Below are 18074 nucleotides of genomic sequence, written 5' to 3'. Positions count from 1 at the left end.
AAGCATTCTAATAGACTCTAATGCAATTAAATTAAGACAGCTCAGTGCGATAGAGCAGTACAATGGAAGGTGTGTACCGCTACATAACCGCTTCGCACAAGATAGGAGAAGTTATGGGTGTGACATCACTGGCAACCGCTCAACACGGGTGTCAGGGAACTGCCATCGGAGCTGGAAGCGGAGGGAAGGCTCCAAAGGGATGGCGGAGAGGGTCCCAGTAGGGAGAGAGGGAGCCCGTCTGCTGGGGAAGGAAATCAGCGTAACACCAGTAGAGAAGGGGGGCAGATGGGGGAATTGGGGAGGAGGCTCCAAGACTCCTCGCCGGAGACCAGCGGAGAGAGTACGGGTACTCCACTGCCCACACCCTCCCTGCGCAGAAGACTTCCGCGCAGGGAGAATAGGAGGAGACTTGGCGTCAAGGAACTTTTGTGCTGGAAGAAGTTTAAGAAATGCCCACTGATGGATTCTGCCAGCGACTGAGACAGTCATGATGCTGGAGGCTGTTCAGTCAGGGTTAACCAGGTAACCTAGCCAGAAGTGGCGGCAACTTACTCACGAGCAACCCCTAAACCCATTACAACGGGAGATGTGTGCTCTTCCTTGTTCAGCCCACCCCCTTTAATCCCTACAGTGACCCTGCTCACCACTGACCAGTGTTAGAAACTCAGATATATATGCTAGGCACCCCATGGCACCTTAAACCTAGGTTACGGTCGCCACAGCAGATGACCTTTGGGATATCTTCCAGTGCTGCAATTATATGATCTCAAGTACATTGCTGGTTTGTAGTTCACTCTTGCAACAATTTGCTGGCAAGAAATTTGCAAGGAGGAGAAGCACAGTGGAAATGGAAATACGTTCATACCTCGGGTTGAATATGCTTCAGGTTGAGCGTTTTCAGGTTACGCTCCGTGACGACCAAGAAGTAACGGAACATGTTACTTCCGGGTTTTGCCGCTCACGCATGCACAGACGCTCAAAATGACATCATGTGCATGCGCGGAAGCAGCAAATTGTGACCCGTGGATGTTCAGAAGCGGGTTGCGTTCGCTTCAGGATGCGAACGGGGCTCCGGAACGGATCCCGTTTGCATCCAGAGGTACCACTGTGGCATTAACTATGGCAGAGCTTTCCAAACTGTGTGTCGCAACACGTTAGTGCAGGGGTCAGCAAACTTTTTCAGCAGGGAGCTGGTCCACTGTCTCTCAGACCTTGTGGGGGGCCTGACTACATTTTGAAAAAGATAAAAAAATGAACAAATTCCTATGCCCCACAAATAACCCAGAGATGCATTTTAAATAAAAGGACACATTCTACTCATGGAAAAACATGCTGATTACTAGACTGTCCATGGGCTGGATTTAAAAGGCAATTGGGCCAGATCTGGCCCCGAGTCTTCGTTTGCCTACCCATGCGTTAGTGTGTTGGCTGCGGTGTGTAGGTGTGTTGCACGAACCCTCCTCACAATCGTCCTGGGGCTGGAAAGGCATTGGTCTAATCTCCCGTTTGCTAGTAAAACTGACTTACTGAGTCGCGAAATGATGCAAAACTGAATTCCCGTGTTGCGATACGATGCGTGTTCAAAAGGTGTGTCACCAACTTGAAAAGTTCGGGAACTCTGAACTGTGGACTGAGGCAGAGGCTTTTAAACTGCGGTTGCCAAACTGTCACCCAGAAACCTGCACGTACAGTAGTTGCGATTGAAGAAGAGTTTGGATTTGATATCCCGCTTTATCACTACCCTAAGGAGTCTCAAAGCGGCTAACATTCTCCTTTCCCTTCCTCCCCCACAACAAACACTCTGTGAGGTGAGTGGGTCTGAGAGACTTCAAAGAAGTGTGACTAGCCCAAGGTCACCCAGCAGCTGCATGTGGAGGAGCGGGGAAGCGAACCCGGTTCCCCAGATTACGAGTCCACCGCTCTTAACCACCACACCACACTGGCTCTCACAATTGGACCTTTGCCAGTAGCAAAACGCACCTGGGGAATTTTGAACACAGCCGTTGACATGTGTTTCAATGCCTCACAGACTGATGTGTATTAAGGAGTTAGGCTGCACTGCTAACCTGGCTTATTTTGGAGGAGGCCCCATTGAACTCACTGGAGCTTCCTCCTAGGTAGAGCAGATTAGGGCCACGCTGCCAGTTACCGGAAGACGATAGCAATGTAAACATGCATGAGAGGGACGCTGCAATCCTTTTCAGAAATAAGCCGCGTCGAGTTCAGTGAGAGTTACTCAGGAGGAAGCGCGCAGTTTTATATGGAGGTATAAATATATCGTAAGGCTTCGCTGCCTGGCGAACATAATATTATTTTAAAGGGGGGGGGACCCTGAATGCGCAGGGCCGTGTAGGCAGCAGAAATTTTTAATTTTCTTTCTGCAGGAAAACGAAAATAAGAAATCTAATGAAAAGTTTACTTTACACTTAAGGGGAAAAAATGTAGCAGGTTTATGATGTGTACTCAGAGGTGTAATCCCTCTTGGATATTGTTTCCAATTCTGGAGTTCTTTAATATCCTCGGGTTGCCAGGTACAAAGATATGTAGGCGCTGCAATGTTTTTCAGCTGTTCCTTTGCAGTCATTCAGAATGCCAAACTTGCCCCCCACCGCTTCGTGGGGGCAACGTTGGCAGCAGAAATTAGAAGCAGCGTTTTATAGCAGGAGATGCGACTATGACTACTGTGTTTGATTAAATAGCTCCGAATCCCAGACTGTTTGTTTCATAAAAGTTGCCCTACACTGATTGCATTGAGAGAGAGAGAGCGCACTTCAGACAAGTTTGTTCTAGATCCAGATAGGATGCACTTAATCACCAAAACCGCAATTATCGCAGCGGCTAACGAAACAGGACTTTTAAATTCCTACAGCAAAACGTTTCGGCTTCGTCAGTTGGCTCTGATAAAAGTGACGGTGGCAGTTTTAGAGCTTTGTGGATGGAAGGGACCAGAGATAGCTCCGTCTGTAGAGCACGAAACTCTTTATCTCAGGGCTGTGGGTTCGAATCCCACATTGGGCAAAAAGATTCCTGCGTTGGAGGGTGGGACTAGATGACCCTCGTGGTCCCTTGCAACTCCTACAATTCTGTGATTCTATGAATGCTTCAAAGGACTTTATTTGCCGAAGCTATGCGATGATGGTACTGTCCCTGAGGCCATGTGGGGTTAACGTGTCTGATATGGACAGCCAGAACAGCGAACATGGGAGAATTTTGCTATAAGAATTTAAATTTTACCTTTCGTTAGTCTCTGTAATCTGGCTGAAATCCACTATAGTGAGTGGCCATCATATACTTATGCATGGGGCCTCTCCTTCCTCCTCTGTCCCCTCATTGCACCCTCAAGATATGCTCTAGAGCATGGGTAGGCAAACTAAGGCCCAGGGGCCAGATCCAGCCCAATTGCCTTCTAAATCCGGCCTGCGGACGGTCCAGGAATCAGCATGTTTTTGCATGAGTAGAATGTGTCCTTTTATTTAAAATGCATCTCTGGGTTATTTGTGGGGGACAGGAATTCGTTCATTTTTTAATTTTTTTCAAAATATAGTCCAGCACCCCACAAGGTCTGAGGGACAGTGGACCAGCCCCCTGCTGAAAAAGTTTGCTGACCCCTGCTCCAGAGGGTTGGGGAACCCTCTGGATAAGATTTGGGGGGGGGGCTGGCAGGGGCAGAAGAGAAGCTGGAAGTTCCTTTTTATAAGTGGGTAAGGGATCAGAATATTGATAGCGTAGGCTAGGTTTATCAGTGGCTATTGGTCATTATAATTCTTTATTATTTATTCAACTTATACACCACCCTGTACCCGGAGATCTCAGGGCAGATCACAACAAGACCACAACATATAAAATCAAACCAAAAGCAGTAACCCAATAACCCCCCTCCCTAAAAAAGCCACATTCTAAAAGGGCGTTAGATGTCAATAAGATCAACCAAAGGCCTGATTTAAAAGGAATGTTTTTACCCAGCACCTAAAGGTGTATAATGGGATGCGTGTGGCGCTGTTGGTTAAACCTCAGAGCCTAGGACTTGCCAATGAGAAGGTTGGCAGTTCGAATCCCCGCAACGGGGTGAGCTCCCGTTGCTCGGTCCCTGCTCCTGCCCACCTAGCAGTTTGAAAGCACGTCAAAGTGCAAGTAGATAAATAGGTACTGCTCCGGCAGGAAGGTAAATGGCGTTTCCGTGCGCTGCTCTGGTTCGCCAGAAGCGGCTTAGTCATGCTGGCCACGTGACCTGGAAGCTGTACGCCGGCTCCCTTGGCCAGTAAAGCGAGATGAGCGCCGCAACCCCAGAGTTGTCCGCAACTGTACCTAATGGTCAGGGGTCCCTTTACCTTTATCTTTAAAGGTGTATAATGAAGGCGCCAGGTGAACTTCCCTGGGGAGAGCATTCCACAGATGGGGAGCCACTGCAGAGAAGGCCCTGTTCTCGTGTTGCCTGCCTCCGGACCTCTTGAGGAGAAGGCGCACAAAGGAGGGCCTCGGAAGATGATCTCAGGGACTGAGTAGGTTCATAGGAAAAGAGGCAGTCCTTAAGGTATTGTGATCAGGAAGATTATAGGAATCCTTTTACGTTTGGAGGCAACCTAGGCCTGAACAACACTTGCAACATTTGCCAAGATGTACTGGCTTCCTGCTTATGGGTTTCCTGGGAGCGTGGAGTTCTCTTACTTTCCAAAGCACAGGTACATCCAGCTGGGGTGTGTTCAGGTATGTGCACAGGTGAGTGGGACGAGTTCTGTTGCCTCCAGTTGACACTTCCCTTCCAATGACTATTGGAAAGCTCCTGTGACGCTTCTCAGAGACTTCCAGCTTATAAGCTGCCTTGTTGCTGTGGCCGTCTCCCTGCTTCCTTGGAAGGAACGGGCCATTCTTGAAATATACAGGGCTCACCTCTGAGCAAACGGGCAACGGATATGGAGGCCTCTTTTGCATCTAACGTCTTCACCGTGGCTGGCTCCGCCTGCTTGATATTGTAGGGTGAAAGTCGCTAGATAATAGAAAAGTACATCTCTTGCTTCTCCTGAAAGGTCAGTGCTCCTGTGGCTATAGAACAGATTATTCTGAAAATGTCACTCCACAAAAGAGTTGAAATACCTATATGGTCCTTTTACTAGACGTGGAGCAATTAAGCCGCAGTGCCTGGGATTTGCTTCTGCACCTGTGTTCCTGGAACCAGTTGCCTAAAGGGTGGGGTGATTATACAATAAACTATAGTTACCAAAAAATTTTCAATGAATCCGGGGACAGTTTTTTTTATTTTTATTTCTTGAAGCTGAGGAGCAACAGGGAGTCAGTAGTGGGGATGGTGAGACAAAAGACCCTGGGCCCAAGCACACATGCATATTGTATTAATTATTATTATTATTATTATTATTATTATTATTATTATTAATTTATTTATACCCCGCCCATCTGGCTGAGTTTCCACACCACTCTGGGCGGCTTCCAATCGAGTGTTAAAAACAATACACCATTAAATATTAAAAACTTCCCTAAACAGGGCTGCCTTCAGATGTCTTTTAAAAACAGGATAGCTGCTTATTTCCTTCACATCTGAAGGGAGGGCGTTCCACAGGGCGGGCGCCATTACCGAGAAGGCCCTCTGTCTGGTTCCCTGTAACCTCATTTCTCGCAATGAGGGAAGCGCCAGAAGGCCCTCAGCTCTGGATCTCAGTGTTCGGGCTGAACGATGGGGGTGGAGACACTCCTTCAGGTATGCAGGACCGAGGCCATTTAGGGCTTTAAAGGTCAGCACCAACACTTTGAATTGTGCTCAGAAATGTACTGGGAACCAATGCAGATCTCTCAGGACCAGTGTTATGTGGTCCCGGTGGCAACTCCCAGTCCCCAGTCTAGCTGCCGCATTCTGGATTAATTGCAGTTTCCGGGTCACCTTTAAAGGTAGCCCCACATGGAGCGCATTGCAGTAGTCGAAGTGGGAGATAACTAGAGCATGCACCACTCTGGCAAGACAGTCCACAGGCAGCCTGCGTACCAGATGGAGCTGGTAGACAGCTGCCCTGGACACAGAATTAACCTGCGCCTCCATGGACACTGTGAGTCCAAAATGACTCCCAGGCTGTGCACCTGGTCCTTCAGGGGCACAGTTAGCCCATTCAGGACCAGGGAGTCCTCCACACCCACCTGCCCCCTGTCCCCCCAAAACAGTACTTCTTTTGCACCCTGTGAAACATAAATGCGCAGAGTTTTTTTAAAAACTGGGCAATGGAGCGCCACCCACCCGTGACTCCTGAGCCTTCCCTGATCTCCTTCCCCCTTTGTTTTGTTTTGACAGATTAGAGGAGAATCAGAAGTCATGGGCGGGCAGCCATTGCCCAGGAGGGGCCAGCCTGGTAGTGCAGTTGGCTCTGGCGGGCTTCAGGAGCTGCTCACTGCCAGGGCGCAGGAAAAATGGTGAGCGCCACAGCAGTGAGCAGCGAGCAGCTCCTGAAGCCAGCCAGAGCCAACTGAGCTACCAGGCTGGCTCCAGGCTGCTGAAGCTGCCATGTTTCCCGGGGACAGATTTGCAAATCTGGGGACATTCCGGGGACGCTTGTGCTTCCCTTCCCCCCTCACCAGAGCTTCATCCAATGGTGTTCTCAGGCCAAGCCAGCCTGGTGTTATGGCTGACGTCTGAAGTTATTTAGGACCTCTGTGGGTTAAAGCCGGCGTAAAACTAATTTGGGTTCCTTCAGCAACAATTCCGCCCTCGCCTTGAAATGCAGGCTTCCCAAGGTGTGCCGGATTCCAATCCTTATTAATTTAATTCATTTTTATTATGTTGTTGTACCCTTTTCCTTTCGAAATGAAATTTTGAGCCCGTCTCTCTCTCTCTCTCTGCCCCCACCCCCAAAAGCCGGCTGAATTGCGTGTATTACATTAGGGCCAATAAAACCTTCCAGTCAGTTATTCGCTCTATTGTTTAATTTATAGGCTTTTATGAAGGAGACCGCTTCAGAACGCAGTTTTCGCTCTCTCTGTAAAGAGAGAAAGAAAGAGGGAGAAATGGAAATGTGCACCTTGAGTTACAGATAATATATCTTTATGCTCTGCTCTGGAATTATACCAATTTCTTGTCACTTTTTCCCCTTTGTGCGGTACTGTTTGGTACCAGGAGCAGGTAGTAAAAGAACATCACCAGTTTTTCTGAGGGTTGGCAGGGAAGGAAGATGCTTACATATTTGGGCTTTTATTTATTTTTTTTCTTCATGCCCTTTCTTTGAGATTCATAGGGATACAGGGCTCTCCTGCAGCAGAGGATTCTAGTGGGGTCATAAAATCTTAGAATCATAGAACTGTAAAGTTGGAAGGGATCCTAAAGGCTCATCTAGTCCAACCCGCTTCAATGCAGGAATCTCAACGCTGCCTGGCACCTGGCAGCGTATCTCACTTGCATGATGAAAGTCTGAGGTCAAATCTCTGGCATCTCCGTGAAGGCTCGGGAGAGACCCCAGCCTGAAATGGTTAGAAATTTCCACTTTTAATTTTAAAAAAGCTAATGCTGTTCTAGGCTGCATCAGCAGAAGTCTAGTCTCCTGATCGAGGGAAGTCATAGTCCGCTCTATTCTGCCTTGGTCTGACTACACCCGGAATACTGTGTCTAGTTGTCAGGAGTGTGTGCAGGAGCCAGACCCTGTGACCAGTAGCACTCTGCAGGACTGGGGCCTTCCTATAACAAATCAACGTGGGGGGGGGGGGGACAAGAAATTTTCCACACCAAGTACCACCTGACCTTCCTATGCCTCTGATCAGAATGTCGGTGGTTTCAATCCCCGCGACGGGGTGAGCTCCTGTTGCTCTGTCCAACCTAGCAGTTCGAAAGTCCATCAAAGTGCAAGTAGATAAATAGGTACCGCTCCGGCGGAAAGGTAAACAGTGTTTCCGTGCCCTCTGACACTCATCACAGTCCTCTGTGCAGCAGAAGCGGTTTAGTCCTGCTGGCCACATGACCCAGAAAGCTGTCTGTAGACAAACGCCGGCTCCCTGGGCCTGAAAGCAAGATGAGCGCCGCAACCCCATAGTCGCCTTTGACTGAACTTAACCATCCAGGGATCCTTTACCTTTACCTTTACCTTTTAGGTAACTAAGAACTTACACACGAGTTTGATTTCCCCCCTTCTCCCTCCCACACCCTTCTTCCTTTTCTGTCATGTCTTTTTAGACTGTAAGGCCTAAAAGCAAGGACTGTGTGTCTGTCTCTGTTTTAGTGGCCTCGATGTGCTGCTCTGGGTGTGCATCTCCCACACACACACTTGTCGGCCACGATTCAGGGAATGCCTTCAAGAAGCTAAAAAGGTCACAGCAACCACCGCTTCCAAAACATGAGTAGCCAAAGCAGAGAAGGTTTTCCACCTGTGCAAAGAAGTTTTGCACTTAAGTGCACCCATGGTTTCCCAGCCTGGGAGGGGCAGCGGGGGGAATCAGTGGGCCTTTGTGAAGAAGCAGTGGCTGGGGCAGGAGAGAGCAAGCTATAAATTATTTTGACAGGCTGGGTGTCAAAGCTGCAGCCGCCGGACAGAAATTGTCCCTAGTTTATGTTGGCGTTTGGAGAGCTTTGAACAAAAATGGCTTTGTTCCAACTTGTATGGGATGAAAAGTTTCCCCTTGCCTTTTCTTTCCTTCTCTCTCTCTAAAGGGTAAAAAGAATTGATGGCAAATGATGAACAGAGAAACAAAAAGACAGCTAATGCCACCCCAAAACACTAGGTTAGAATGCCCGTCCTCTCCTGACTTCGCCTCCAGCTGTTCCTGTGCAGAATCCAATCCAAAAGCAAAGCACAGAAGTTGTGGGGTCAGAGTGGGGCTGGGGAAAGTGAGGAATGCTTCAACGCGGTGCAACAAGTCATTTGTTTCTACTGTGGCCAATGCAGCTGTTTCCTTTTCTTTCTCCAACAAGTGACTCAAAGTGTTGGCCATCTAGCCCATTCTTGGGAAAAAGGCACTTTCTAGAGCAGAGCTTTCCAAACTTTTCATGTTGGCGACACATTTTTTAGACATGCATCCTTTTGCGACACGGTAATTGGGATGTGGGTGGCGCTGTGGGTTAAACCACAGAGCCTAGGACTTGCCGATCAGAAGGTCAGTGGTTCGAATCCCCACGATGGGGTGAGCTCCTGTTGTTCAGTCCCTGCTCCTGCCCACCTAGCAGTTCGAAAGCACGTCAAAGTGCAAGTAGATAAATAGGTACCGCTCCAGTGGGAAGGTAAATGGCGTTTCCGTGCGCTGCTCTGGTTCGCCAGAAACGGCTTAGTCATGCTGGCCGCATGACCCGGAAGCTGTACGCCGGCTCCCTTGGCCAATAAAGCGAGATGAGCACCACAACCCCAGAGTTGTCCGTGACTGGACCTAATGGCCAGGGGTCCCTTTACCTTTACCTTTTAATTCAGTTTTACTAGCAAACCAGAAGTTAAACTAACCCCTTTCCAGACCCGGAGGAGTGTGGGGAGTGTTTCTGTGACACACCTACACACTGCAGCTGACACACTAACTGTGTCATGACACACAGTTTGGAAAGCCCTGTTCTAGAGTGTCCCTATTTTTGGGTGGGATTCAAATCATGTGCAGTCATACCTTTGATCCCAAATGCCTTGGTACTCAGACATTTTGTCTCCCGAATGCCACAAACGCGGAAGTGAGTGTTCTGGTTTGCGGACGTTCTTTGGAAGCCGAACATCCAATGGGGCTTCCGCAGCTTCCGATTGGCTGCAGGAGCTTCCTGCAGCCAGTCAGAAGCCGCTCTTCAGTTCTGAACATTTTGGAAGTCAAACGGACTTCTGGAACGGATTCTGTTCGACTTCCAAACTACAACTGTACTGGAAAATTTGGGTTGCACCATTATACGTAGTTGTGCACGAAAGCCACTTCCCTGAAAGGACTTTTTGCGATAAGGAAAGTGACAAGGAAAGATCAGCTAACCTCCCCACAAACAGAGCATAATGAGTGCTCTTTGAAGAGCCAACGTTGCCTAATCTCTGTGCAAACCAGGACGGATGCACCGCAGACTGGTCTCTTGGAAGCAACCAAAATCTCACTTACGGGAAACTTTGTAATGACCTGTTTGCAGCTCCACAGTTGAGCTATTTTCCTACTGACTTTCAGGCGTAAGTTTTAATTCAGCACCTCGAGAATGTTTTTTATCAGGCGTCTTGTGAATACAAATAAATAAATTATTGTTTTCCTGGCCGCATGTCTCGCAGGGAGTATGTGTAGCATATATCACAGCATGTTCAAGGGGGGGGGGCGAGGGAAAACTTGGGCGTGCTATTTTCATTCCCCCATGCACCGCAACTGTGATATTTCCCGGATTTGAAATCTCCGTCGAAAATATGCAGGAGACTCAGCCTCTCCAGAAAAAGCCCCTAAAGGTTGTGCTAGCTGCTCTGTGTAATTATTTGTAGTTGTAAAAATAAGGGACGGGAAGTAGTTGGCTGACATAAAAAAGTAACCTCCCCGTGTTGATTCATTACTTTAATGGAGGCATAAGTAGGTTGTTAATCTGATTTCCTATATAACTCTGAAGAGTGCCGTTTCAGAGAGGAACATCGGGAGAGCTAATGCAGCACAAATGTTATTTTCTTACTGCAGAAATGTGTATTTCATTATGCTATAATCATTGCTCAGGATTGGAAAAGATAAGCGTGTGTGTGCGAGAGAGAATTATGCTCTTTAATCAGTTATTCAGTTACTTCCTCAGGAGGGGTTTGAGGTAATATTACTGATTTGCATTTTTAAAGTGTCTCGATCTCCTCCAACCCACACGCTCAGAGGAGAGGACCAAGCTGCTTCATTGAAGGTGAAGTAGTAAGGCCAACTCCGCTGTGTTTGTGCAAAGGAGGCTGTCCTTGCAATCTTAACCAGCAACAGTACCTCTGTTGTTACAAGAACCGTTTCCCCTAATATAGAGCCAGCATGGTGTAGTGGTTAAGAGCAGTGGACTTGTAGTCTGGTGAACCGGGTTCACTTCCCCGTTCCTCCACATGCAGCTGCTGGGTGACCTTGGGCTAGTCACACTTCTCTGAAGTCTCTCAGCCTCACTCACCTCACAGAGTGTTTGTTGTGGGGGAGGAAGGGAAAGGAGATTGTTAGCCGCTTTGGGTAGTGATAAAGCGGGAGATCAAATCCAAACTCTTCTAATATTACTGCTAACTTAACTCATAGTGACTTCAGGAATCGCCATTTGGCTCTTGCAAAGCACGTTTTGTGAAATCTAAATTAACTTGTGGAATTGGCAAGGGCTTCTTCACTCAGGTGACTTTAAGGGAGAATTTGACAAACTGATGGAGATTTTATCAACAAGTGTTAGCTCTGATGGCTCAGTGGAAACTTCATGTTCAGAGACAGTGGTGTAATGCAGGGGGAATACAGTGGAGCAAAGCAGGAACAGGATTTTCCTTGCAGCTTGGTAACTGAAAGAGTCTCCTTGCTCTGGCAAATGAATGAGGTGATAATTAGGCTTTCAAGTTTCTTTATGACAGATTAGCATGGAAGGAGTCAGAAGATGAGGGAAAGAATTGGGCAGAGGCTAGGTACGTCTTTCCCCATCTTTGATGGGGTTACTGCTTCTTGCTGGCAGTTTGCACTTCCTTGCAAGGCTAGTCATGTTTCATTAAAAGCTAAATGTTGCATTTCCTTTTGTGGGGGCGGGAAACTGTGTTTTGCAACTTGAATCTATGCAGTCAAAAGTAAGTTCCACTGAGAGCTTGCAGGGCAGCAGCTGAAGAAGGAGCAGTTTGATCCATCTTTTAGATTTAGGGGAGCTAGTCTCAAACGTTTGTTGGGGGAGACCTAGGTTTTTTTGGGGGGGAGTTATTTGTCCTGTCTTCATGCTTTTTATGATGGAGGACTGCTGTAGCCACCCCCAACGACACGTTCTCAAGATGGAGGGGGAGGGAACAGCTGCAGTCGCCTGCGGTTCCTGCGCAATGTTTGCCATCTTGCCAAAGGTTGCAGGCAGCTTTACCTGCAGCAATTGCATGTTGATTGCCCTCTTAGAAGACAAAGTCCAGCAACTGGAGGAACGTGTAGCTACGCTCCAAAGAATTAGAGAGCTGGAGCTCTTCTTGGAAGCAACAGAGCACACCGTCTCCACCAAGGAGGAGACAGGGGACTCCCCTGAGAAGGAGGCTGGTTTACCAACACAGGAGCCAGATATATGGAGAAACGTGACTCAAAGAAGTAGGAGGCCCAGGGTTCGCTCTGATTGTTTAGAAATACACAATCGCTTTGAGGTCCTCTCCCCTAGCATGGAAGACGAAGAGCAGACTCCATTTGAGGATCTCTCCCTCATTACAGTCGATCAGGTATATGAAGACGAGCAGCAAAGTCAGTCCTCAGGGAATGTGCAGGCGACCTTGGAATGGACAGCTCATGGAAGAACCCCGACCAACCCTAAGAGGAGGCGTGTAGTGGTGATAGGGGATTCCCTACTGAGGGGAACAGAAGCAGTGATCTGTGGGCCTGACAAGATGTCTCAGGAAGTGTGCTGTCTCCCCGGGGCTAAGATCCAAGATGTAACTGAACGACTGCAAGGAATCATAAAACCCACTGACAAATACCCCTTCCTCTTGGATCATGTGGGAACCAATGACACTGCAAGCAATAGCCTCCAGAAGATCAAAAGAGACTACGAGGCTCTGGGCAGGAAATTGAAGCAATTAAATGCACAAATTGTCATCTCATCTGTCCTCCCAGTTGAACGACGTGGCCCAGGGAGAGAGGGAAAAATAGTGGAAGTGAACAGCTGGCTTCGTAATGATTCTTAGATCACGGACTGCAGTTTCTTGAAGATGGACTTCTGGCAAGCGATGGGCTGCACCTCACAACGGTTGGGAGAAATGTTTTTGCCAAAAATCTCAGAAACCTCATGTAATGGTTCTAGGGGTTGCTCGTGCGTAAGCCGGTGCAGACACCTGGCTGGGTTACCTGATTGAACCTTTTCTGTCCGGACAGCCACTCACCCGTGGCTGTCTCAATCGCTGGCAGAATCCGTCAGTGGGCGTTTCTTAAACTTCTTCCAGCAAAGAAGCTCTTTGACGCCTAGTCTCATCCTACTCTCTCTGCGCGAAAGCCTTCTGCTCAAGGAGGGCGTAGGCAGCGGAGGACCCCTACTCTCCCCGCTGGTCCCCGGCAAGGAGTCATGGGATCGCCTCGCCGCTTCCCCCATCTGCCCCCCTTCTCCACTGGTGCCACGCTGATTCTCTTCCCCAGAAGATGGGCTGCCTCTCCCAATCCCGGGACGCTCTCTGGAATCCCTCTGGAGCTTGCTCTCTCCCTCCGGCACTGATGGCAGTTCCCTGACACCTCATCAGGAGGGCTTTAAACTGACTAATGTGGGGGAGGGAGACAGTACTCCTGAAGGTAGGAGTCTATCAATTGATGAAGATGATCATCCAAATGCCATAGACCAAATGGAGCAAACAGCACGCAGACCTAGGGGTGGGAGGAAAAAATCCTTAAATAAGAGACACGGGGGAATGATTAATGGACTTCAATGTCTGTACACTAATGCGCAAAGCATGGGAAATAAACAACATGAGCTTGAGCTCTTGGTACAGCAAACTAAATATGACATAATAGGCATCACTGAAACCTGGTGGGATAAGTTCCACGATTGGAATGTAATAATGGAGGGATACAATCTATTTCAGAGAAACAGACCAGACAAGAAAGGAGGAGGAGTGGCGTTATATGTCAGGGATGTGTATACCTGTGAAGAGATCCAAGATTTAGAACCTCAAAGCCAAAGTGAGAGCATTTGGGTCAAAATTAAGGGAGAGAAGAATTAACAGTGACCTCATTGTGGGAGTTTACTATAGATCCCCAAGCCAAACAGAGGACATAGATGATGCCTTCCTGGAACAGATGGCCAAGCATGCAAAAGGAAGGGAGATAGTAGTAATGGGGGACTTCAATTACCCGGATATTTGTTGGATGTCAAACTCAGCCAAGAGCATAAGGTCAAACAGATTCCTCACTGGCCTTGCAGACAACTTCATTGTCCAGAAAGTGGGAGAAGCAACAAGAGGAACAGCCATTTTAGATCTGGTCCTAACCAATGTTGATGACCTGGTTAGTGGGGTAGAAGTGGAAGGATCATTAGGCGCGAGTGATCATGCTCTTCTGAAGTTTACTATACAGCGGAAAGGAGCAGCCAAGCATACTAGGACTCAATTTCTTGACTTTAAGAAAGCCGACTTCATCAAACTTAGGGAAGTGCTGGGTGAGATCCCATGGACAGTAATATTAAAAGGAAAGGGAGTTCATGATGGCTGGGAGTTTGTTAAGAGGGAGATAGTAAAAGCACAACTTCAGGCAATACCAATGAGATGGAAACATGGAAGGTGCCTAAAGAAGCCAGGGTGGCTATCTAAAGAACTTTTAACTGAGTTAAGATTAAAAAAGGATGTGTACAAAAAATGGAAAAGGGGGGAAACCACCAAAGAGAAATTCAAACAAATAGCCAGCATGTGTAGACACAAAGTCAGAAAAGCTAAAGCACAGAATGAACTCAGGCTTGCTAGAGAGGTTAAAAGCAACAAAAAAGGCTTTTATGGGTATGTTCGTAGCAAAAGGAAGAACAAAGAAACAGTGGGGTCACTCAGAGGAGAAGATGGTGAAATGCAAACAGGGGACACAGAAAAGGCTGAACTCCTCAATGCCTTCTTTGCCTGTCTTCTCCGATAAAGAAAACAATGCCCGACCTGAAGAATTTGGAGCAAATGATTCAGCAAAGGAAACACAGCCCAGAATAACTAAGGAGATAGTACAAGAATACTTGGCTAGTTTAGATGTATTCAAGTCTCCAGGGCCAGATGAACTGCATCCAAGAGTATTAAAAGAACTGGCAGATGTGATCTCAGAACCACTGGCAGTCATCTTTGAGAATTTCTGGAGAACAGGCGAAGTCCCGGCAGACTGGAGGAGGGCAAATGTTGTCCCTATTTTCAAAAAGGGGAAAAGAGAGGACCCAAATAATTACCGCCCAGTCAGTCTGACATCAATACCAGGGAAGATTCTGGAGCAGATCATTAAGTAAACAGTCTGTGAGCACCTAGAAAGGAATGCTGTGATCACCAATAGTCAGCATGGATTTCTGAAAAATAAGTCATGTCAGACTAACCTGATCTCGTTTTTTGACAGAATTACAAGCCTGGTAGATGAAGGGAACGCAGTGGATGTAGCCTACCTTGATTTCAGCAAGGCATTTGACAAGGTGTCCCATGATATTCTTGTAAAGAAGCTGGTAAAATGCGGTCTTGACTATGCTACCACTCAGTGGATTTGTAACTGGCTGACTGACCGAACCCAAAGGGTGCTCATCAATGGTTCCTCTTCATCCTGGAGAAGAGTGACTAGTGGGGTGCCACAGGGTTCTGTCTTGGGCCCGGTCTTATTCAACATCTTTATCAACGACTTGGATGATGGACTCAAGGGCATCCTGATCAAATTTGCAGATGACACCAAACTGGGAGGGGTGGCTAACACCCAAGAGGACAGGATCACACTTCAAAATGACCTTGACAGATTAGAGAACTGGGCCAAAACAAACAAGATGAATTTTAACAGGGAGAAATGTAAAGTATTGCACTTGGGCCAAAAAAAATGAGAGGCACAAATACAAGATGGGTGACACCTGGCTTGAGAGCAGTACATGTGAAAAGGATCTAGGAGTCTTGGTTGACCACAAACTTGACATGAGCCAACAGTGTGACGCGGCAGCTAAAAAAGCCAATGCAATTCTGGGCTGCATCAATAGGAGTATAGCATCTAGATCAAGGAAAGTAATAGTGCCACTGTATTCTGCTCTGGTCAGACCTCACCTGGAGTACTGTGTCCAGTTCTGGGTACCACAGTTCAAGAAGGACACTGACAAACTGGAACGTGTCCAGAGGAGGGCAACCAAAATGGTCAAAGGCCTGGAAACGATGCCTTATGAGGAACGGCTAAGGGAGCTGGGCATGTTTAGCCTGGAGAAGAGGAGGTTAAGGGGTGATATGATAGCCATGTTCAAATATATAAAAGGATGTCACATAGAGGAGGGAGAAAGGTTGTTTTCTGCTGCTCCAGAGAAGTGGACATGGAGCAATGGATCCAAACTACAAGAAAGAAGATTCCACCTAAACATTAGGAAGAACTTCCTGACAGTAAGAGCTGTTCGACAGTGGAATTTGCTGCCAAGGAGTGTGGTGGAGTCTCCTTCTTTGGAGGTCTTTAAGCAGAGGCTTGACAACCATATGTCAGGAGTGCTCTGATGGTGTTTCCTGCTTGGCAGGGGGTTGGACTCGATGGCCCTTGTGGTCTCTTCCAACTCTATGATTCTATGATTCTATGAGTTTACTCTGAAGAAAAGACACATGGGATTGCAGTCACACAGAACCTAATACAGTGGTCATTATGCTGTTTACCACTGTCTATAAAACAACGTCTGTGTTTTTTGTCTCTCTTTGGGGACTGTCATGATGAGCTCCTGCAGTTCTAAATTAACCACTGTTACCTCTGTTCAGAGAGAGTCTTCATACTAGACCATAACAATTTCATTTACTTAGCTCCATTTACGAATTTCTGCCTATGTGATATCTAGAAGCGATTTAAGAATAAAAACATCAACAATTAAAATATGCATAAATGAAACTTCCATGTTCAATGGCATTATATAGGATGCATGGGGGGAAGTCATGTAGAACAGCTGTTACCTACAAGCCCTGGCTGTGAGCTTCCTATATCCATCTGGCCGGCCCTTTGTGGATGCAGAGTTTAGACAAGTCTCCATCTGATCCAGCAAAATAGTTCATGCATTCCTAGGAAAAATGCAAACCTTATATAGGTGGTAATCTTCAGAGAGGTAGCCATGTTAGCATCTCGTAACTGATACAACAGAGGGAGTCTTGAGACACATGAAAGACTGCAACATTTATTGCGAGAGAGCTTTCCTGGACTTTGGTCCACAGAGACATACACCGTAATAAATTTGTCAGTCTAAAAGGTGTGTCATGGTACAGGTATTCTCCGAAAGCGTTGCTTTCCTGCGGTGCTTTGCGGCACTCAAATTTCACAGGTTGTTTAGTTAAGGGCTCCGATTTGAGAACTTGAAAAGAGCGAGAAAAAGAGAAAAGCTTTAGAAATCCCTTTTTTAATCCCAGTCAAGGTATATTACGATTGCAATGCTGAAACATGACATAAGTGTGCATGAATATAGTCGAAAGGCTCTAGGGCTCAGGTTGAGGGGGTATGTGTGGAATAGTAAATGACGATCTGGAAAGGAATGTACCTTATAAATCCCTGCGGGGGGAAATCACACTGGCAGGAGCTGGAGAAAATTGCTGCTTTGCATTTAGGGAAGAAATTGGAGAAACTATGTAAACAGAGAACAGAAGCGACACTTTCCGCCTTCCTTAATTCAAAAGTCATTGTCAGTAATAGCAACCGCATCACGAGGATGTAAAATAGGAATTGACCTAGCAGCTTTATAGAAGCAGAGTCTAACCTGGGTTGCGGCTAGTAGGAAGAATCAGCCAGTAAACGAGGAACTTCGCAGGAAATACGATTGTGATAATATATATTTGGGAGCCAGGGGCGATGTCAGAAGTGAGGTAGCTTGCTTTGCATGAGACAGAACAGCAGAGACTTACAGTGTCTGTATCACACTTGGTTTGTTAATGTATATTGTAAGCATAACATAGTGGAAGCAGATAGACTGCTGTAGCAGGCAACACAACCATTATACCTGCGTCAAATTGCCAAGTAGAAGCAAACGATGCTTTAGCTTGGTCGAGCTAAAAGAAACGTGACTGCTTCTTTCCAAAACAGTGATATTCCTGTGCACAATTAATAAATTGGACTAAAAAGCTTTAAATACCGTATTGGCCCGAATATAAGACGCACCTGCAAATAAGCCACACCTTTAAAATTTGGCGGCTTGGGGGTGGCTTGGGAGCCATGGACAGGATGGGCGCCATTGCCCCACACTCCCAGGCTGCTCTTGGGGGGGGGGCAGGGAGCTGCACCGCTTTGCCAGTGGCATAAGGTCATGAATATAAGCCGCACTTGAACTTTTCACGATCAGAATTTGGAAAAAAAAG

At 47.2% G+C, this 18074-nt stretch overlaps 1 protein-coding gene across 10 annotated transcripts in view; it reads left to right on the top strand.

Annotated features, from left to right (window-relative positions):
• TENM4 (teneurin transmembrane protein 4) overlaps positions 1 to 18074 on the top strand; it is a 645695-nt gene that overhangs the window by 408569 nt on the left and 219052 nt on the right. The gene's annotated exons all lie outside the window — the stretch shown is intronic.

The sequence above is a fragment of the Podarcis pityusensis genome (genome assembly GCF_964106645.2).
Source record: "Podarcis pityusensis genome assembly, chromosome: 4".
Taxonomy (NCBI): Eukaryota; Metazoa; Chordata; class Lepidosauria; order Squamata; family Lacertidae; genus Podarcis; species Podarcis pityusensis.
The sequence above is the reverse complement of the archived record's forward strand: the minus strand, read 5'-3'. Positions and strand labels throughout refer to the sequence as shown.